The sequence below is a fragment of the Hypanus sabinus genome, chromosome 6, assembly GCF_030144855.1.
Source record: "Hypanus sabinus isolate sHypSab1 chromosome 6, sHypSab1.hap1, whole genome shotgun sequence".
NCBI lineage: Eukaryota > Metazoa > Chordata > Chondrichthyes > Myliobatiformes > Dasyatidae > Hypanus > Hypanus sabinus.
The window spans coordinates 95,585,468-95,608,637 of NC_082711.1; the positions used below are offsets into that span (position 1 = coordinate 95,585,468).

Sequence of the window (23,170 nt, forward strand, 5' to 3'; positions counted from 1 at the left end):
AGTCCCAAGGTTGCTGGATTATCAAAGATTTTTTGCAACCAGTTACTTATTTATTATGGTTGCACAAGTTGTAACCTATTAACCTGCATATTTATATTTCTTTAAAGTTTTACAGTGTAACTAATTAGGGATGAATACACCTTAACTGCCAAAGATCTGCAGGAGTATGTTAAGATTTTCCCAAGATGAAAGATGTCTTCACTATGTTATCATATATTCTGAATCAGCACCTAGAACCAAACCCCTTAATTGCTTTGTTCGGTTTCTGGGGCGAGACAGATTTACGTTTGAGTCCGACCAAATGCCAAATATTATCCTTTGCCTCTCTCCTGGCTAGACGCTTGATCCTCCTTAGATGGAGAGATATTGCCCCGCCCACTCATGCTCAATGGCTTAACGACATTATGGCCTGCTTGGACCTTGAAAAAATTCATTATTCAGTTCTTAATTCGGACCTAAAGTTCCATAAGGTCTGGGGACCTTTTATCGAGTACTTTCATAAACTTCCTCTTGATTAGGGTTTTTTTCTTTTCGGTCCCTTGCTTTCAGCTCCCTTTTTTTTCTGGTAGTAGGCATTATTATCCTCTGTTGCTAAGTGTATTCACAGTCTGGGAGTTTGATTGTGCTGATTTATATTCTCTATATTGTGTTGTGGTTGGTCTGGAGGTTTTTTTTGTGTTGTGGGGCTTGGGGAGGATACTAAGTTTACTTGTCTTCAATTTAGGTGCTTTTTTAAAAAATTCTCTTTCTTTGTATCATATTGTCATTGTATGCTTAATTTTGCACTGTATTAATGTTCCTCATTGTGATTTGGGGTTTTTAAATTTGTAAAATGTATTAAAAAAACTAATAAAAAAAAAGATTTTCCCAAGATGAAATTTTCCATTCCTAATCATTTTAAGGATTTATAATAAAACATTAGGTAGCTCATTATTTTGGAACATCATTGTCAAAAATGTGTAAAAAAATCAACAATTTATTTGCAAGAATAAGTAATACTTACTAATTAGAAGTTACTGTACAAAGGCAAGCAATCCCACAAGGATGCAGAACTGATGCAAGCAAATAGTATTAATATAGATAGAACAAAGTTTGGCTCAGACCATGATGGGCCAAAGGGCCTGTTTCTGAGCAATACAACTCTGACTCTTGGTGAGACAACATTAAAATTCACAAGGCTGGGCATGGCAAAAAAAGTGACACTATGTTTTTTCTCTAAAAGCTACCTACCAGACTTCCTCATTTTGAAAAGTTGGAGACAAATACCCACCAGTTTATGGCAGATTGCAAATCATGTTTTTCCAGTGGGCAAAGAGCCAATGCCGTCAGAGATTTTCATCCAGCTGCACAATATTTCTTATCAACATGCCTTACTACTTGCAAAACATCCCATGCTGTTTGTCATAGAAATGAAAAGGTAATTGATGTGTTTATTCATAGTGCCTAGTTATGACTCCATTTTTCCTGCAGGCTAAACTGGGAATTCCATTCACAAAACTTCACCACAAAGTATAACTTGGATTAGACTGAGACAGGGTGGAGTCTTTTGCCTGCACTATAAACAATGAGGTAAACTTTCTGGTGTTCATTCATAAATGCCTTTCAATACTTAAAGCCAAAGTCTAACTTCAGGTTGTCAGGAAAGAATGTGATGTTCTGCAAAAGAGGGTGAGAAAGGCTTGCAACCTGGGAAATACAATTCTTAAAATATTATTGAATAATCTTATGCACTGGAAGTCAACTTTATATAAACTTACAGTATGTCTACTGCTATATTACATGTGCTATGTGTGACTTGAGCTGTGTTTGGGTATGACTGCTGGTACTGTGTTTTGTACCTTAGCCCTGGAGGAATGATTTGACTGTTTGACTGTATTCATTGGTATTCATGTATGATAATTAAACTTGAACTTATTGTTTTTAATTGAACCAAATACTGAAAAAAAATCAAACAGTTTTAAATACTTTGATCTTGTATTGCTGAATTAGTTTTCTGCAGATTTTATCTGTGTAATTCACAATTTGGAAAAAAAAACAAATTTGAGATAATGATCTTCTAGTGGCAATTAATATTTAGGAGCCATTTTCCCACAAACTGTTTCAGACCTGAGGCATAGGTATGAAATATCAGGACAGAGGTTGTATCAGGTATAATGCTCAAATATATGTTCATATAAGCATAAATAATGGATTGCATGCAGTTTCAAAGCAATTGTCAGCAAATGGAATATAGTATGTATTAATGGCATGAATAAATAATAGGCAATAACTTGCCAGACCAATGAAATCCAACAATACTTAACCTTGTTTCTTGTCTGTGCAATCTTACTGATGTTTTATATTGTTATTTACTAGAAGTGGGAACTGATAATGTTATGTTGATATTAACTGAGAACTTCAGATTCAAATTAACAGGGCAGGTCAACTGTATATCTCCTTAGCCAATAAGAGAGAATAAAAAATTATAATAAATGGCATGAAATACTGAGCAGGAAATGCAAATTCTCAGAAACTCAACAGGTATTTGCATATTTATTATCTCAGAGATATTATTATTCCAATAGTATTGACTTTTGATAAACTTAATTGTGCGGTTACATAGAAAACATCAAGCCCAAAGTTTCTTCAGCAAGTTTAGCCATGTGAATTTCCATTAAAAGGTGGATGTAAAAAGATAATATTTTCTCAAAGTTCATAGAGGACCAGTGTTCTTGGGGTTGCAACTAGTAATTGGTTTATTATTGTGAAAAGTACTGATATAACATGAAAGCCTTTGTTTTGCTTGCTGCTCAGATAGATCATTTCACATTCAGGTATGTACATTGAGGTAGTACAAAGCAAAAAGTGATGACAGGATATAGTGTGACATTTACAGAGAAAAGGGTATTGTGGGTCGACAGCTGAGTTACAAGAATCATCCACAAGAGTCATCCACTTTGGACGTTAAAATGGAAGAGCAGATTATTATTTAAATGGCAAAAGAAAAATTGTAGCATGCTGCTGTGCAGAGGGACTTGGGATTGCTTGTGCATGAATGGCAAAAGGTTGGTTTGCAGGTGCAGCCGGCAAACAAGGAGGCAAATGGAATGTTGGCCTTCATTGCTAGAGGGATTGAATTTAAGAGCAGGCAGGTCATGCCACAAACGTACAGGATACTGGTGAGGCCACATCTGGAGTACTGTTTGTGGTTCTGGTCTCTTTACTTAAGGAAGGATATACTGGCTTTGGAGGCAGTGCAGAGGAGGTTCACCATGTTGATTCCAAAGATGAGGGGGTTAGACTACGAGGAGAGATTGCGTCGCCTGGAACTGTACTCACTGGAGTTCAGAAGGATGAGAGGAGATTTGATAGAAACATACAATATTATGAAAAGGATAGATAAGATAGAGATGGGAAATTTGCTTTCACTGGTAGATGTGACTAGAACTAGGGAATATAGATTCGGCTGAGTACATTCGAGATGAAGATAGGGAAGAACTGTTGATTCTGTGGAATTGTCTGCCCAATGCAGCAGTGGAGGCTACCTCAGTAAATATATTTAAGTCCTATTTGGATAGATTTTTGCATAGTAGGTGAATTTATGGTTATGGGGAACAGGCAGGTAGGTGGAGATGAGTTAATGGTCAGATTAGACATGATCTTATTGAATGGCGGAGCAGGCTTGGCAGGCCAGATGAACTACTCCTGCTCCTATTCCTTATGTTCTTATGTTTAAGGGCCATGGCAAGATAGATTATGAGGTCAACAGTCTAATTGACCAGATTTTGGAACTGCTTAATAGTTTTACAACAGCAGGAAAAAAGCAGTTTTTCTGCTTGGTGGTACATTTTTCAAGCTTTATCATCTGCTGATCAATAGAAGGGGAGAGAAGAGAGAATGGCCAGGGTGGGAGGGATGTTTGATTATGTTTGGTGTTTGATCATGCTCACTATTTTCTTGACGCAGCAGGAAGTTTAGACAGAGTCAGTAGAGGGGAGGCTGGTATTCATGATAGACTGGACTGTGTTCACAACTTATTGTAACTTCTTATGGTCTTGGGCCAAGCAGCTGCCATATCAAGATGTGATGCATCCCAGTAGGATACTCTCGATTGTGCATTTATGAAAAAAATGGTGAGGGTCATTGTCACCATGTATATCCTCCTAAATTTCTTTTATCCATGTACCTATCTAGATGGTTCTTAAATTTTACTGATTTCCTGCTTCAACCACTATTCGTAGCTGCTAATTTCAAACTGCCCTTTGCTTCATGAAGCTGCCTCAGATGTCCTTCTTAAATCTCTCGCTTTCGATCTTAAACCTATGCTTGTTTTTTGCACTCCATCCTAGAGAAAAAGACTGTGTTTTCACCCTGCCTAAGTCTCTCATGATCTTATATACCTCTCAGGTTACCTCTTGACATCCTACATTCTCGGGGATGAAATCCTAATCAATACTACCACTGCTTGTAATTTAGGCCGCCCAAGTCTAGTGCAGTGGTTAACACAACTATTTACAGTACAGGAAACATGGGTGGGTGAATTGGTCATTGTTAATTGTCCTGTGATTAGGCTAGGATTAAATCAGGGGATTGTTTGGCAGTGTGGCTCAAAGGGGCAGAAGGCCGAGTTCCACACACTGTATCTCAATAAATAAATTCAAAAAGTAAAACATTCTGGTAAAACATACTCTTTCTAGTTGAACAACATCTTTCCTATATCTCAGTGCCCTGATTGGCGAAGGCCAACATGCCAAACACGATCCTATCTACCTGTGATTCTGCTTTCCGTGAACTATTCACTTGTGATTTTAGATCTCTCTGTTCCATAACACTCCCTAGAGCCCTATCATTCACCACACAAATCCTAGCCTGGTTTATCTCCCAAAATGCAACACCTCACATATACCTGGATAGAAAGCTATTTTCCAATCCTCAGACCATATATCGAGCTGACCAAGATCACCCTGTAATTTTTCATTGCCGTTTACATGATCTACAATGCCTTCTATTTTGGAATCATCCACAAGCTAAGGAATCATACCTTGTATATTTAGCATAGCATAGCATTACACTGGTCATAGGCCTCCTGTCCAAGAAACAGCCCTCAAACATCTCCTTCTACTTCCTACCACTGAGTCCATTATGAATCCAATCAGCCCTCAAACATCTCCTTCTACTTCCTACCACTGAGTCCATTATGAATCCAATCCACCATCTCTTCCTGGATCCCACACAATCTAACCTTCCAGATTAGCCTGCCATGAGGCACCTTTTCAGCAGCATACTAACGTCCATATGGATAACATCTACCGCACTGCCTTCATCTACCCTCTCGGTTACTTCCACAAAGAACTCTAAGAGATTTATCAAACAATACTTCCCATACACAAAGCCATGGAGACGATCCCAAATCAGACCTTGTCTCTACAAACGTTGGTAGATCTTGTTCCACTGACGTCAGACACCTATAGTTTCCTCATTTGTTTTTGCTTCCATTTTTAAACAATTGAGTGACATTAGCTGCCCTCTGGAAATCACCTCTGCCCAGGGAAGAAAGAAAAATCTACGAAAGGGCCTCCACAATTTTTTCTCTAGCTTGCCACAGGGTCTAAAAATGCACTACGTCAGGCCCTGGGGACTTATCCACCCTAGTACACTTTAAGGCCTCCAATACATTTTCTCCAATCATATGTGGTCCAGATCAGCACAATTCATTTCCCTCATTTCAATGTCTTCTGTCATTTTCTCCATTGTAAAAGCTGAAGAGAAATACTCATTAAACTATCACTGATTTCATTTATTTTCACTTACAGATAACCATGCTAATCTTTGACCATAAGACCATAAGGTACAGGAGTAGAATTAGGCCATTTGGCCCATTGACTCTGCTCTGCTATTTCATCATGGCTGATCCATTTTTCCTCTCAGCCTCATCTCCTGCCATCTCCCTGTATCCCTTTATGCCTGACCAATCAAAAATCTGTCAACCCCTGCCATAAATATTCATCAAGACTTGGCTTCCACTACTGCTTGTGGCAAATAATTCCACAGACTCACCACCCTCTGGCTAAAGAAATTTCTCTTCATCTCCATTCTGAAAGGATGCCCCTCCATCCTGAGGTTATGTCCTCTGGTCTTAGACTCTCCTACCATAGGAAACATCCTCTCCACATCCACTCCATCAAGGCCTTTCACCATTCGATAGGTTTTAATGAGGTCATCCCTCAGTAAGGAGGGCCTATTCTCCCCCAACCACTCTTTTACTCTTAATATACCTATAGAATCTGGGATTTTGCCTCACTTGGTCTGCCAGATTCTTCTCACATCCTCGTTTTGTCCTCTCTAAAGTTGACAAGTGATGCACTTGTTCTGAACTCTTCATGTACAGTGTACATCTTGCTTTTTGTTAACCAAAGCCTCACTATCTCTCATCAACCAGGGTTCCTGAAACCTGCCAACATTTCCTTTTCCCCTAACAGGATCACATATGCCCTGAACTCTTGACATACACTTTTAAAGGACTCTCACTTAACAGATGTGCTGGATCTGCTGATACTGATCCAGAGATTCTTCAAAAGTCAAGATAGAGGCATAAAACTTAGTGGTTATAGTCATTTTATTAAATATTATAAGAACAAAAAGAACAAAGAACAAAGAAAAATGAAACAAAGAAAAAGAAGGCACAGTTGTTTTTACGCTCAGCCTAGATAAAGCACATTCCAATGATAATAATTAACCTATAAAATAGCTAACTTTAAGTAGTGTGACACCTGCTGCAGAAAAATACAGGATCAACTGTCCCACAATCACTGAACATTTTGACGTATCTAGGTACTATATAAAAAAATATAGGAAAAGTAAACTCCAGGATAAGTACGAGAAGCTTCAAGCAAAATACAGGATCAACTGTCCCACAATCACTGAACATTTTGACGTATCTAGGTACTATATAAAAAAATATAGGAAAAGTAAACTCCAGGATAAGTACGAGAAAAATAACAATTCTACACCCTAATCCAACAGCCGCTGCTTTTTCTGCAAGCAATCTCACCCAATCAACTACTGCAAGATCCTCCCTAATGGCTCCAAAATTTGCTCTGCCTCATTTCAAGACCTTAGCCTTCTCCCTAACTATTTTAAAATTAATAGAATTACAACCAAAGGTCTCACCAATAGACTCCTTGCCACTGGCTCTACCTCCCCAGTGGTGGGGGCCTGTGTTTCCATCTCTCTAGTAGTTTCCTCTATATATTGATCACAGAAGTTTTCTTGGATACATTTCACTAATTTCAATCCATTCAAGGTGTTTACACTATGTCTGGCCTAGCCAATATTAGGGAAGTTGGAATCTCCCACTTATCCTACTCTATTATGTTTACAACAAGTTACAATCTTAACCTATCTGCTCTGTCATTGCAGCTGACTACTGGGTGGAGGGTGGGGTGTCTAGAATACCTTCTCATAAGATCATCCTTTTTTTGTTTAAGAACCTTAAAGGCAAGTTCTACTGGATGATCCTCCCAGAGTATCCTCTTTAATCACCATTGTTATGTCCTTCATTAAGAAGGCAACTTTTATAGTCTTTTAACATCTTTGGACTATTTTTATTGTGCCCATGGTCTGTTTTTTTTTTATCAATTATGCTATTGTTTGCACTGTTGTAACTATGTGGTTTTGTGCAGGTCTTGTAGCTTTAGTTTTTGGTCTTGTTTTTTCTGGTGGATTTGGAGCTCCTTTCTGGGGAACGTGCTAAGATGGTAGCGCGATATTAATACGCGGCAGCCTCTCCGGACTCTGGATTTGGGATAGCCAAACATTATGTGGATTTTCTGGTGTAGTCTGTTTTGTCATATGCTTTTGTGATATCATTCTGGAGGAACGCTGTCTCATTTTTTAACTGCATTACATTTGTGGTTTCTAAATGACAATAAACTGAATCTGAACTCCCCCTCCTCTCTTACCTGCACCAGTATTATAGTTGTAGCATTTATGCATTGAACATTGAGCTACCAGTCCTGCCCTTCTCTCATCTATGTTTCTGTTATCTCTGAATGAGGGGAGGTCTCATAGGATCAGCATGTGAAGAACATATTTCCACCATTACACTAGCAACAAATTGTAGTCTAATATTTTAAATAATTTATTAGGAACATGTCTAGGCAGTGATATCTTACCCTCATGTGTAGGAGGAGAAATAATTCTATTTGCCTTTGGACAGACAAGGAGTATTCATTTTTGTTTTATTTCTGACATTCAAACTGAATAATGGTCTGGGTCATTAGTACGGCAATGTGGTATTGAATTTGGACTACTAAAATAAATAGTTGATTCTTACTTAAAGTTATGCAGTTACTAGCAAAGAAAGAAACTGAATCTAAATGCACACCATATGTCCTGAAAAGAGCAGATAGCAAAATACCCTATTGTGCATTTAGAGGAATTGCTTCTTTCAATTTGAACCAATGTTATTAATTTCCAAAGGTCTAAACTGTTTAATTGCTGAAGAGCCAAGCTTTTAGATTTATTCTAGACCTTTCTATAAGTTTTTAATATAAATGCTCCTATCGATGGTAAATTTATTTCCTTAAAAGCCTGCTCATTTTAACTCTGAAGGTTTGGTGTTGGGACCCCAGCTGTTAATAATTTAGATGAAGGGATTAAAAGTAACATTAGCAAATTTGCTGATGACACAAAGCTGGGTGGCAGTGTGAAATGTCAGGAGGATGTTATGAGAATGCAGGGTGACTTGGACAGGTTGGGTGAGTGGGCAAATGCATGGCAGATGCAGTTTAATGTGGATAAGTGTGTGGTTATCCACTTTGGTGGCAAGAACAGGAAGGCAGATTACTATTTAAATGGAGTCAAGTTAGGAAAAGGGGAAGTACAACAAGATCTAGGTGTTCTTGTACATCAGTCAATGAAAGCAAGCATGCAGGTACAGCAGGCAGTGAAGAAAGCTAATGGCATGCTGGCTTTTATAACAAGAGGAATTGAGTATAGGAGTAAAGAGGTCCGTCTGCAGCTGTACAGGGCCCTGGTGAGACCCCACCTGGAGTATTGTGTGCAGTTTTGGTCTCCAAATTTGAGGAAGGACATTCTTGCTATTGAGGGAGTGCAGCGTAGGTTCACAAGGTTAATTCCCGGAATGGCAGGACTGTCATTGAAAGACTGTTGAAAGATTGGAGCGACTGGGCTTGTATACACTGGAATTTAGAAGGATGAGAGGGGATCTGATTGAAACATATAAGATTATTAAGGGATTGGACACACTGGAGGCAGGAAGCATGTTTCCGCTGATGGGTGAGTCCAGAACTAGAGGCCACAGTTTAAGAATAAGGAGGAGGCCATTTAGAACAGAGATGCAGAAAAACTTCTTCACCCAGAGAGTGGTGGATATGTGGAATGCTCTGCCCCAGAAGGCAGTGGAGGCCAAGTCTCTGGATGCATTCAAGAGAGAGTTAGATAGAGCTCTTATAGATAGCGGGGTTAAGGAATATGGGGAGGGGGCAGGAACGGGGTACTGATTGTGTATGATCAGCCATGATCACAGTGAATGGCGGTGCTGGCTAGAAGGGCCGAATGGCCGACTACTGCACCTACTGTCTATTGTCTACTGTCTATTGAAGGGCATTGCAATCATATAATGCTCTTCACTAGATAAACTTGCAGTATCAAATGAATAAACACAGCCCAGGATATTTTCGCATCACTAAAAGTCACATTTTGATTTCTGATGGCTCCTGTCTTTTGTCACTGCTGGTCTTCCTCCTTTTCCTCCTCCAACAATTATATGCTACTTTTGGTGACAGTATCTGAAATCATAGTATCAGCTCTCATATATATTGATTCCAAAGCTATTGCTTGATGACCCGGAGGTCACTCTGATGTTGGTTTGGATGAATGCCCTAGCTGATTGGAGATAAATTTAAGATCATCCTTCTCACTCATTCTGAGCTCCATTTTCCTGTCCCTTCAGTTTCATCAGTTGTGTTGCTTGTGACTTTGATCAAATTACAATTTCAGCCACATCTTGCATATCTTATTCAATTTTTAGTTATCTTTTCTTTCTTTTGCGCATTGAGTGCAGTTCTTTACATTTAATTTAATTCCTTTTTCTTCAATTGGTTTCTTTTGTGTTTCTTGCTTTGTGGCTACCTGTGAGCAAACAGATCACAAAGTTGTATAATTTATACATTCTCTGATAATAAATGAATCTTGAATCTTCAATTTAGCTCTGTGATAGAGATTTCTTTCTTCTAATGTAAATATTACTAAGTTGTGTCCATAATTTTAAATCTCTAATCTATCATTATCTTGTGCCTCAACTTGTTGAAAGCTCTCTTCTGAAGCCTCCCAAGCCTTAATACATTGCAAATTGTGTATCTGCCTGCATCAATCTCCATAGCACCTCATACACATTAACTAATGCTCCATGACCGGTGTTGGTGGCTCACTGTGGCTCTTCAGTTTAGTTTTGATACCTTCATACTCTTCATTTTAAATCTAGTTTAATTCTAATAATATTTTTCATCTTAAAATCAATGTTCATATCCTTTTGCTTCTTCAGTGTAGCTGGAATTCATTCCTCTCTGCCTTCTGTGCTTTCTCATTCAATGTTGACTGCATTATATCCCTAACTACATTAGGCCCAGGGCTAGTAAACAGTTTGTCTCATTTTGCTCTTAACTCTCTTAATTAGCATTAACCTTTTAAGGCACAAGAAAATAACTTTTTTTAGTCATCGGGAAACTTTGCAGTGACTCTTGCGCCGGTAGGCTGCCTTTATACTCGGAAGTGTTAGAGGAAACTCTGACAGGTGCAGGAGCATTTGTTACTCACTTGCCTATTAAATGCACTATGATCATAAGCCTTCACTTTCAGAATGTGTCCCAGATCCACAAGCTAAGGTCTCAACTTTGAATTAAACTAAAGCTGTAAACAATATGCTGGAAGAACTCAGGAGGTGGAGCAGCATCTGTGGAGTCCTGACCCAACACATCGACAGTTCCTTTCCTCCCATAGATATTGCTGGAACTATTAACTCCCTCAGTGAAATTGCTTGGTGTATGTACAATCTCTTGTGTTTCCATCAGCTAGGACTTGCTAGATTTGAAGGGAGAGTAGTTTAAAATGGATTGAGAAATTAGATTAACGAGTATGGTGGTACATAAGCAGAAGCAAACACTTAAGAAACATTTCATAATTATCAGCAAAGGTACACATAATTCAGAAATAACAATCCACACCTGACTAGCAAATAAGGTTGTGTTAAAATTAGTGAAATGGTAGTAGGTCCGAGGATCAGGAGAAGTTGAGTGATGAATAAAGGTTAGCTAAAAGGAATTAATATAAAGGTAATATTGGAGCATATTAGCAAGGAATATGGAAACAGATTCAGTAAAATTTTGTCCAGAAAGGAAGTGAGTAGCAAAAATAAATACAGTTTATTTTAGCAAGAGATCAAGGGAATGAAAAGGCAGTGGTAGAAATTCAGCATAGAAATAAGCCTTCTAGCCCACCAAGTCTGAACTGAACATCAAGTACCTATTTATCTGAAGCTTACCCAGCCTATCTTATTCTCCCCACAAACTCCCTCAGATTCAACCACTTACAACATACATGGGTCTATTTATAATGGACAACTGTCCTGTCACCACCCATTATTTTTTGGCATGTGAGAGGAAACTGGAGTGTTTAATACCCATTCCATAGTATTTGGGAACATCCCAGTGGTTTGGAAAACTGCATGTATACTGCCAATATTCAGGAAAAAGGGGAAAGACAAAACAAAGCTACAAACCAATTAAATTAACAAAAGTCATTAGAAAAGTGTTGGAATTTATTATTAAGGATCTGGCAACATAACAGTTAGAGAATCATAATACAATTAGACAGAATCAAGATGATAGTATTAAAAGGAAGCTATGTTTGGTAAATGTAGTTGAGTTCTTTGAGAATATAGAACTAAGAGGGAACAAATGGATGGAGTATACTTGGATTTTCAAAGGCCATTCAGTACGGTGCCAGGTGGAATGTTATTGCACAAGAAAACAGCTCACAATATTGCGGTTAAGCAGGAAGCCATCACAGTGCTTAGGCTATTGCAAAAGGAATTGGACATAGTAAATAGGCCACACTCAGGATGGCAAGCAGTAACTACTGGGTACCACTGGGATTGGTGCTGGGGCAAAGGAAAGGAATCAGGTGTATTGTGTAAAATATTTATTGTAATATAAGGACAGAAAGTCTGTTAAAGGATAAAAAGTGAGTGGGTAAAGTGAAGAGAGAGGAAATATAATGCAAGGAATTGTGAGGTTGTTCATGTCTGGCATTTGAGATAATATTATACATATGTTCAGAGAAATTTTGGTGTCCTTGTATAAGAAGCAAAATGTTAGTATTCAGTAAACTCTATATATTAAAGGTTGAGGTAGAATTTTAGAGTTATGAGTAATGAAAGTTTGTGAGGAGTTGTGATGGGGTTCAGGTTAATGATGACCTTGTTGAAAAGTAAAGATTTTGTTTCTTCAATGGATCTTTTACCAGTAACCTACTCCACAAAGCGGGCTCCAAATTTTTTCAGCAAGGCCTTGCACAGCAGATAGTCCTCTAAGTGTCATCAGCTAGTAGAGCTAGCACTGTGATTTTATAAATTCACATTTTATGGCATCCACTACCAGGAATGCATGTTGCAAACTCATTTGGAAGAGAAATCCAATTAATGTATGGATTTAAAAAAATTTATGACCTTGCATTTTTCCATATTATATTCCATGTCCTATATTGCCCCTCGTTCACTTAGCCTTATGTTCTAGCTCATTATTTATTCTGCAAATTACAACCTTAAGAAACTAACGCATTTTTGTTAAATCCAATCCCAAACAGGAGAAAATCTGCAGATGCTGGAAATCCAAGCAACACACAAAATGCTGGAGGAAATCAGAGTTCTAGCATTTTGTGTATGTGACATTTCTGTCAAGTATGATGTTCCTTTCATAAGTCCATGCCCAATTCTATTATTATTTCCCACATCCTTAAGAAAAGATTCCAGCAATTCCTCTACTACTGAGCTCAGGCTAATTGCTACATTGCCGTTCTCTCTCCATCCCTTTTTAAATAGCAGAGTTACATTTGCTTCTTTCCACTGACTGGAACTTGCAGAATTTTGGATAATATTAGTTTATTGTTACCACATGAAACAAGATACAGTGAAGAGCATTGTTTTATGTGCCGTACGTAATTACACCGAGTTAGTAAAAAGAAAATAAGACATAGAATATAGTATTGTAGTTAAAGAGAAAGCATAGTGCAGGTAGCCCAGTGCAAAGACCATGATGAGATAGATTGGAAGAATGTGTCTTTAGTGAATAAAGTTCAGTAGATATTGTATGTATGATATCATCTGCGCCACAATTCATCAGAAGTCGGGTCTTTATCTTTAAAGTACTTGCACTAAAATATCGCAATGGATTGTTTCTACATCTGCTGAACAGCCCTGTTCTTTTAACGAATAATGTCTATTTCTTTCAAAATCAAAGTGGGATAGCAGATTTTTCTCAAGAGGAGGTGGAAGGTTGACTGAAACATCAGGAAATTAAGGGTTCTGTGAAACAGGCACAGAAGAGGAACGTTAGATGGCTCTAGGCCTGTATTCACTGTAATTCAGAAGAATGAGGTGGATCTCATTGAAACCTATCAAATGTTGAAAGGCATCAATAGAGTGGATGTGGAGAGAATGTTTCCTTTTGTGCAGGAGTCTAAGACCAGAGGACACAGCCTCAGAATAGAGGGATGTCATTTAGAACAGAGATAAGGAGGAATTTCTTTAGCTGGAGAGTAGTGAATCTATGGAATTGTCACAGATAGCTGTGAAGGCCAAGGCATTCAGTATATTTAAGACAGAAGTTGATAGATTCTTGATTAGTCAGGGCATGAAGAGATACAGGGAGAAGGCAGGAGATTGGGGATGAAAGGGAAATGGAACAGACACAATGAATTGGCAGAATGGACTCAATGGGCCAAATGGCCTAATTCTGCTCCTATATCTTATAGTCTTATGTTCTTAAATGGTTGAGGACAGAGAGTGATCACACAAAGTGTTGAAGTAGATTTGAGGAGTCAGATAGCTTGCTTCTTCTGCTACTGTCTTGAATTCTTATGGGTGACTTTGAGGAACTAGAACTTTAAAAAAAATAATTCCAGTAGTTTTGTCAGTATAGTTACTGAGATTAACTTCTCTAAAATACAGATATAATTTAACTTATATTTTCTATCTGTACTTGTATCTCTGGTTAAATTGTCCAGGACCCTGGGCACCAGCCCAATAACTTAACCTTGGTTGTTTAAATGCAACTTAATGACATCAATCCACAAAACCATTGTAAGACAAGTTAGTTCTCAGCTGCATATCTTACTGCTTTTCCTCTTCTTGACTAAAAATGTAAAACATTACGTTTCCTTAGGGCAAATACGAGGAAATCAGCAGATGCTGGAAATTCAAGCAATGCACACAAAATGCTGGTGGAATGCAGGTCAGACAGCATCTATAGGAAGAAGCACTGTCGACGTCTCGGGCCGAGACCCTTCATCAGGACTAACTGAAAGAAAAGATAGTAAGAGATTTGAATGTAGGAGGGGGAGGGGTAAATCCAAAATGATAGGAGAAGACAGGAGGGGGTGGGGTGAAGCTAAGAGCTGGAAAGGTGATTGGCGAAAGTGATACAGAGCTGGAGAAGGGAAAGAATCATGGGACAGGAAATCTAGGGAGAAAGAAAGGGGGTGGGGGAAGCACCAGAGGGAGATGGAGAACAGGCAAAGAGTGATGGGGAGAGAGAGAAAAAAAGGAGGGGGGAAAATAAATAAATAGATATTCACTTCCTAGGGCCCAAGAGGCTTATTGCTAACCTCAGCTTTCTACTACAGCAACATAACCTTTACAAAGGGTTGCTTGCGACAAGGTTAAACTTCTAATAGATATTCCTTGCTCAGCTTCTTGTTGTAAACAAGAATCAGTCTTCATTCTTAATGCAAATTGCAAGCAGTAACATGTTTGAAGTGAAAAGTTCACCTAGGCTGGCTGCTAAGAGATGTGGTTTGCAAAGTGATGTGACCATAAGACTTCTTGTCTGCATTAGACAAATGCAAGACGATTGGGCTATGTTCATTGGCCGACATTAAACTAGGCAACTACAGCTAATTGATTTGCACAGTTTTCCTTAGAAGCTCTTAGAATATTTGTGTAAATGACTTAGTCCCAGCAAAGTTAACTGGAAAACATCACATATAGATGATATTTTCTCATAGCAAAACAGTATATATAAATGAGAAAGCACTGAGAACTGTTAGGAATGAGGAGAAGAATGACAGAAAGATGGAGTGACAGAAAGAACAACTAGAATTCATTCCTCAGCCTTCAGTTTACAATAGATGACTCATTCATCTGTAAGTCATTGGTATGTTCTTCTAGTTCGTAAGAACTGTACCTATGTTTGGAAATCCTTTGTAGTTTGTCAATATTTTGTAATTTTGAAATCTTTTATGTCAGAAATCCTCTGTGAGTTTTAAATGTGTGTTAAGTATTTATTTAAATTTAAATGTTTATCATTAAAACCGAAATAAACAGTTCAAACTACTTCACTAGCTGGAAGCATCTCCTCCTTGGTATGGAGGGGGCTGGGCCCCACAGCTTCATCAGTGGGTATTGGCAGCTAGACCTCACCACAAAGGCTAGACAGGGAAATAAACTAGTCCTTAAAGAGTGGGTGGATACAGTTTAACCCATAGATAGCCATATCAGATCGGGCTTAAATCTTCTTTTCAGTTTAGTTGTTTACAGATAGGGAACACAAAGCTTTCAGAGTAGAAAAGAAGAAATCTGATAGGGAAGGAGAGTGGACCATGGGAGAAAGGGAAGAAGATGCAACACCAGAGGAGGTGATAGGCAGCTGAGGAGAAGGCAAAGGGTGAGAGAGAAGCCAGAACAGAGAGTGAAAAAGGAGGGAAGCTGGAGGGGGTAGAAATTACCAGAAGATAGACATTGATGGAGGGATAGCTTCAGATATATGTGCCAATGGGCTCTCTTCCAGGACATTTGGGGCTGATAGATATTAATAAATTGGTTTATTGTTGTCACATGTACCAAAAGTATTGTGAAAATCCTGTCCTGCATTATATTTTCATGGATCAGTTCATAACAACAATGGATTGAAGTAGTACAAGGTAAAACAGTAACAGTGCAGAATAGTACTACAATTACAGAGAAAGTGCACTGTGGGTGGACAGGTGCAAAGTCATAGTGTGGCAAATTGAGGTCAAGAGTTTATCCTAAGATACTAGGGAAATGTTGAATAGTCTTATTATGACAGAATATAAGCTTTCTTGGTTGTATGCACTTTCAGGCTTTTGTATCTTCTGCACAGTGGGAGAGGTAAGAAAGAGAATGACTGGGGTGGACAGGTCTTTGACTATGCTTGCTGCTTTACTGAGGCAGCAAGTGAAGGCTGTTTTCCGTGATGTGACGTGCTATGTCCAGAATTCTCTGTAGTTTCTTGTTGTCATGGGCAGAACAGTTGCCATTCCAAGGCATGATGCACCTGAATAGCATGCTTTCTAAGGTACATTGATAAAAATAGGTGTGGTTGAACCGAGATGTGCTATTAGTAATGCTCACTGTTCTGTTGACTACAGCACTGCAAATATAAGCAGGAAATTCTGCACTTCCTACCCCACCACCCTAACTCATCATTATTTGATATATGGTCCACTACAGTGGTATCATCTGCAAACGAGTAGATGAGGTTAGAGCAGAATCTGGGCATGCAGTCATAAGTGTGCTGGGTGTAGAGCTGGGGGCCAAAAATGCAGTCTTGTGAGACACCAGTGCGGAGGATAATCATGCCAGTGATATTGTTGTATATCCTTTTTGATTACAGGCCTTTGGTCAGGAGGTCAAGGGTTCAATTGCAAAGGGAGGTGCTAGGTCCTAGATCTAAGAATTTGGAGATTAGTTTGCATTGAACTATAGTATTGATGGTGGGCTGTAGTCTGATGTTCATGCCTTTATTGTCCAGATACTCCAGAGAGAAGTGTCGGGCCAGGCAGGACAATGGCATCTGCCATAGACCTGTTTTGGCAGTAGGCGAATTGCAGTAGATTGAGATTGTCTAAAAAGCTAGAATTAATGTGTGTTATGGCCAGCCTCCTGAAACACAGTGATAGTGGTTTTCAGGGCCACTGGACACATTACTTTGTTTTCTTTAGGTACTCGGGTGACAGTAGACTTCCTAAAGCTGGTGAGAAGCTCAGAATGAAATGGAGTATTCGTAATGTCTGAAAATACCCCACCAGCTGACTTACACAACATTTGATGACATGTCTAGGTTACTATCTGGGCCACATGCTTTCTACAGGTTCATGCTTTGGAAGAATGATTATACGTCCGTAATAATGATGGTGGGTTTAGGTGCCATTAGTGATTGTCAGGGTGGATGGCGAAATGACAAACCCCTTCAGTTTGAAACGTGCACAGAATGCATTAAGTTCATTGGGAAGGGATGGGATATTGTCTGCGATGCTGCCCCACTTCATTTTGTAGACCCTGATGATATGTAAACCCTGCCATAACTGATGGCTGGTCTTATGTCCACAGTGGTGAACTGTGGGTTCAGGTGCATTGGATGCTTTTAGAGAGGGTGGTGATATTCCAATCCCCTTCTGTTCAAAGCATGCATATAATGGATTAGGCTCACTGGAAAAGCTATTGTCAACAATAGCTGCAAGGTCGCAGTCTGATTTTAGCTTCCAAAATCTTGATTCCTTTTCCTTCCTGACTAAGTTTAGAACCACTTGGGTAACCTAAGGTTCCCTTACCTTACCACTGTTGTCTTTCCTCCTTATTGTATATGCCAATCCTGAATTCTCATCAGCTGGTTGTAATCAGATGTGGATTTGCCCAGCTGCAGAAGCTCCTAACCAGTTTCCCTATCTCTTGTCTTAACTTGCTCTAATTTAATACCTTCCTTCAAGGCCCAATTTTATCCTTCCTCATAACTATCTTAAAACTTAATAAGCTGTGGTCACTCGACCCAAAATTATCACGATCACTGTCAGGTCCATCACCTGACCTGGCACCTTTTCCACGACCAGGTCTACAACCAAGTTCTCTTCTCAAGTTGGACATCTCACATACTGTTTCAAGAGCCCCTCTTGGATGCACTGAAGAAATTCTGCCTCATCTAAGTTTCTTGAGTTAAGAAGTTCCATAAAAAACTAGGGAAGTTAAAGATCCCACTATGACAACCCTGTTGTTTCTGCATCTTTCCATAATCTGCATGCCTGTTCCTCCACCTCTCAAGGGCTACTGGTGAGGCTATAGTATAATCTCATCAGAGTAACTGCATCATTCTTCTTTCTGAGAACCACTCCAACTGTCTTGTAGATGAGCTCTCCAGTATATCATCTCTGAGTACAGTGGCGGCTTTCTCCCTTATTAGTAGTGCAATCAATACCTCCACCTCTTTTACCTTCCCACTATTACATCTAAAACAACAAAATCCAAGAATGTTGAACTGCTAGTCTTGTACCTCATGAAACCGGATCTCTAATGATGACAATGATAATCTAATACACTGATTCATACTTGGACTTTATCCTCTTTACCGTGTAAAAATAAACACAGAGTGGTGGGTGTGTGGAATGCACTGTCGGCAGCAGCGGACACAATAAGGTCTTTTAAGATCCTCTTAGATAGGTACATGGAGCTTAGAAAAATAGAGGGCTATGAGCTAGGGAAATTCTAGGCAGTTTCTAGAGTAGGTTACACGGTCGGCACGACATTGTCGACTGAAGAGCCTGTAATGCGCTGTAGGTTTCTGTGTTCTATGTTCTAAACACATTTCAGTCAAACAGTCTCATCATGTTTATTAGCCTGACTTTGCTTTCCATCCTTTCAGTCCTACAATTCGTGTCATCATTCTTACCCTGAACCTGACACCTGTTGTTCTATTGTCATGTTTCCTTCTTCCTACCACTTCAGTTTAAACCCTCCTGTTTAATACTGCCAATCTCCTAGTGAAGATGTTGGTTCAACTCCAGCTTAGATGTTAACTGTCTTGTTTGTATAGGTGCCACTGACCTAATGACCCATAAATCTGAAGCCTTGCCTCCTGCACCAATTCCTTAGCCACACATTGAACTGCACTATGTATCTATTTCTCACCTCACTCACATGTGGTATGGGTAGTAATCCTGAGTTTACAAACTTCAAAGTCCTTTTTCACTTTCTATCAAGTTTCCCAAAACTAGCTCCCTAAATTGCTGGGGCCATGACTAGGTTTTTTGTATCTGTTCTAGCCATAGATGAGATTCTGTATATTAGCCAATGTTAGTCTTTTACTTAAGAAGGAAAATAGGGACAGTTCAGGAAATTAGCAGCTGGTCAGACTCACACAGTGGTCAGGAAGCTATGGGAGAATATTCTTAGGATTCTTGCATTCGGCTAATTAAGGACAGTTGGTATGGCATTTTGCAGGGCAGATCATGTCTTACACGACTTTAGTTTTTTGAAGATGATTGAAATAGGGCAATGCATTTTGTCTATGTGGACTTTGGTAAGGTGTTTGACAAGGTCTCACATCGTTCCTCAAGAAGGTTAGGATGCACGGGATCCATGGTGAATTTAGAATTACAGGAAAGTCTGCCGATGCTGGAAATCCAAAGAGGATCTCAGCATCTATGGAAAAGAGTAAACAGTTTGTTTTGGACCGAGACCACTCATCAGGTCCCTTCATCCTGAGTTAGGGACTCGGCCTGGAACATCGACTGTGACTGTGCCTTCTGGTCCTAGACTCTCACACTATTGGAAACAACCTCTCCATACCTGCTCTTTCATTTTTCTGGGAAGTCCTATCCAATAGCACTATGAGAGTACAGTCACCAGTAAGATGCAAGTTGGTTCCAACTGCCTTCTTAAGGGCAACTAGGGTATCAGTCAGTCTTTACTTGTGTGAATATTGAAGGTGTTTGAGTGGAAGGTGACCTTGAATTTATCAATGTAAAAATTCCTGTGCTATTTTAAACTATGACACTGCACTGAAACTTACTTCAAATAGCATTTGATTAATTTCTTATGGATGTAAATAATTATATTACTCTAACTTTTTTTAAAATCTGAGTTATTTTCTGCAAAAACAAATTTCCTCTTTTGTTTTCTCTAACTTCGGTAATTATTCCCTTTCTCCCTTCTCTCTTTTCCTTTCTCCATTCTGATTATCCGCTCATCACTTCTCTTCTCAGCTGCCCATCAGCTCCCTCCAGTTCCCCTCCTCCCCTTTATTTTATGATCCACTATCCTCTCCTATTAGATTCCTCCTTCTTTAGCCCTTTAGAACATAGAACTGCCTGCCTATATATTGTGTTGGGAATCCTTCCTAGGCACACCAAACAAATTCCCCTTCTTCTAAACCCTTTGCACTAAGGAGGTGCCAATCAATGTTAGGGAAGTTGAAGTCACTCATGACAACAGCATTGTAATTATGCATTTTTCCAAAATCTGCCTCCTGATATACACCTTAGTATCTCTATTGCTATGGGGGGCGGGGGGGGGGGGTGATTGGCAGACTATAAAATACTCCCCATAGAGTGATTGCTCCCTTCTGATTCTAACTTCCATCCACACTTATTCAGTAGACAAACCCTCCACGATAGTCTCCCTTTATGCATTTGAGATTCTGTCCCTGATTATCAATGCCACTGCCCTCTCCTCTTTTTCCTCCCTCCTTGTCCCTTTTAAAACATCTAAACCCTGGAACATCTAGACTCCCCCTCTTACACTTATCATCTCCCAGCTTCTTACTTCAATCCCTGTCCTTCCACCTCATTCTGGCTTCTACCTCCTTCTTTTCGAGTCCTGATGAAAGGTCTCAGCCCAGCATGTCAACTAATGGATGCCGTCTGACTTGCCAAGTTCCTCCAGCAGTTTCTGCGTGTTTCTTTGTTTACTATGACTATTGGCTCTTTTCAAAGAAAATTTCTACTTTTTCAGAAAATGGTAATTATTTATGGCAATAAGCATTGATTGGTTATTTGGTATTAGGGCTTCAGGGTGATTCTAGCTGAGACCAGCCCTGCTGTCTTTGATTTATTGACATGTACATTTCTTTCAGGGATATTTGGAATTGTGTATGTGAACTCCAACCCTGATACAGATTCAAAGACTAATCCTTAAAAATAATACCCCTCTCTTTATACCCCTGTGCCTCAAATGAGGATTCAAAATCAACCTAATGGGAAAAATGTTTTATTTGTTCAGCCTTTGCTTTTTTTCCAAAGTGACAGTACACCAATGTACTACAAAGCAGAGCTATTGAATTGTACAAATTAGAGCATACACAGATTCTTTATTTCAAAAGACAGTTGTTATCAGTAATAGACTGCATGCTGACAATACGGTACAGTGTTATGTCTTTGATCCTCACTGTCCACACTTTTTGCTGCAGGAGAACAAGTAGTGTTAAACATAGATGCACCGTTGACTCTGAGATCACATTAGATGGATTTTTTACACGGCCTAGATACCCATTGTGCATTACATCAGTGCTGAGTCAGAAACCCTCATCCATGGGGGAAAGTCGCTTGCCACGCACCTTGTAGACGGTCAAGTCATAGCAGATTGCCATTTTGTGGGACATCACAGCATGTGCAATAAATCCCATGTCACATCATTTCAAGAACCCAGGGAGTAGAGGGGCTGGGAGAGTTGCTCATCTTTGAACTTGTGAAAGTAATGCTCAGGGCTGTCCCTGGGCTGTTTTTGTCGAACTCTGGGCAATGTCTTCCTTAGGAAACAATTATTGTCATTCGTGGCATTGTTTCCTTTTTTTCTGTTGGTTCACAATGACAATTACATTGGGGTAAGATGTCAGCTAATTGATAAAGGTCCTGTAGCTATTAGATATCACTATCAAAGGCACACATGACAGCTGTAGTATTATGGATGAGGAGTGATACGTCACCAGAAAACATTCACAACCATTGCTGTGAGTTTTGGTTTGCAAATCTTTCATGTTGATCTTCAAACTTTTCTTATTATTATGTATACACAATGAAGCAAAAAGTAATCAAGTAGTACATGGGGATTATGATTTTGTAAATAGTTTGATTTACATTTTTTTCTAAATTTGAATGATGAAAATAATGGGGAAAAGGTAAGAGATATCTGAGCATTAAAAAACAGCGAACGGTTATGCAATATTTATGTGTAAAGAATGTAAGCTGTCATAGTTCACAGAAAGGATAGCTCACAAATAGAGCTAAAGCGTTCATTCTATCTGTACCACTGCCTTCCAATAAAACACACAGGTCTTGCATTATGTAACTAAAATAAAAGGCATGATCAAAATACTTCTAGGAAAATGGTTAGTTTTTCTTAATGATATTATGATTACACAAAACTGAGCTGCAATGCAGATACCTTACAAATTCCATTTGTATAAACACAAGAGAATCTGCAGGTGCCAGAAACCCAGAGTAACACACACAAAATGCCGCAGGAATACAGCAGGCCAGGCAGCATCCATGGAGATGAATAAATTGTCGACTTTCTGGGCTGAAACCACTCATCAGGGCTCGAAAGGAGTGGGAGGGAAGCCAAAATAAGGAAGCAGGGGGAGGGGAAGGAGAACAAGCTAGAAGGCAATAGGTAAAGCAGGTGGGTGGCGGAGGGATGGATAAAGAAAGAAGATGGTGGTGATGGTGGAAAAGGGAAAAGACTGGCGAAGAAGGAATCTGATAGGAGGGGAGAGTGGACCATGGGAAAAAAGGGATAAGGGAGGAGCACTAGGGGAGAGCTGGTAGGCAGGTGAGAAGAAGAAAAGAGGTAACAGGGGCTAGGGTAGAGAAAATTGAAGAAGAGGAAAGGGGGAGGGGGAACTTACCAGAGGTTGGAGAAACCACTGTTTATGCCATCAAGTTGGAGGCTACCCAGGCAGAATAGGAAGCGTTGCTCCCTCAACCTGAGTGTGGCCTTATTGTGGCTGAAGAGGACACCATGGGCCAGTGTTTTGGAATGAAAATGGGAACTGGAATTAAAATGGCTGGCCAGTGGGAAATCCAGCTTTTTGCAGATGGAGTGAAGCTGTTCGACAAAATGTTCCCCCAATCTACTATGGGTCACTCCAATGTAGAGGAGGCTGCA

At 39.4% G+C, this 23,170-nt stretch overlaps 1 protein-coding gene and 1 long non-coding RNA gene across 3 annotated transcripts in view; one reads left to right on the plus strand and one right to left on the minus strand.

Moving 5' to 3' along the window:
• The window catches only part of LOC132395707 (uncharacterized), a 45,968-nt gene that overhangs the window by 15,464 nt on the left and 7,334 nt on the right, over nt 1-23,170 (plus strand). For both annotated transcript variants that reach the window (XR_009512722.1, XR_009512721.1), the window contains exon 3: nt 1,471-1,569. This is a non-coding gene — a long non-coding RNA (uncharacterized LOC132395707). The remainder of the gene's footprint in view (nt 1-1,470; nt 1,570-23,170) is intronic.
• The window catches only part of dgkb (diacylglycerol kinase, beta), a 797,915-nt gene that overhangs the window by 15,258 nt on the left and 759,487 nt on the right, over nt 1-23,170 (minus strand). The gene's annotated exons all lie outside the window — the stretch shown is intronic.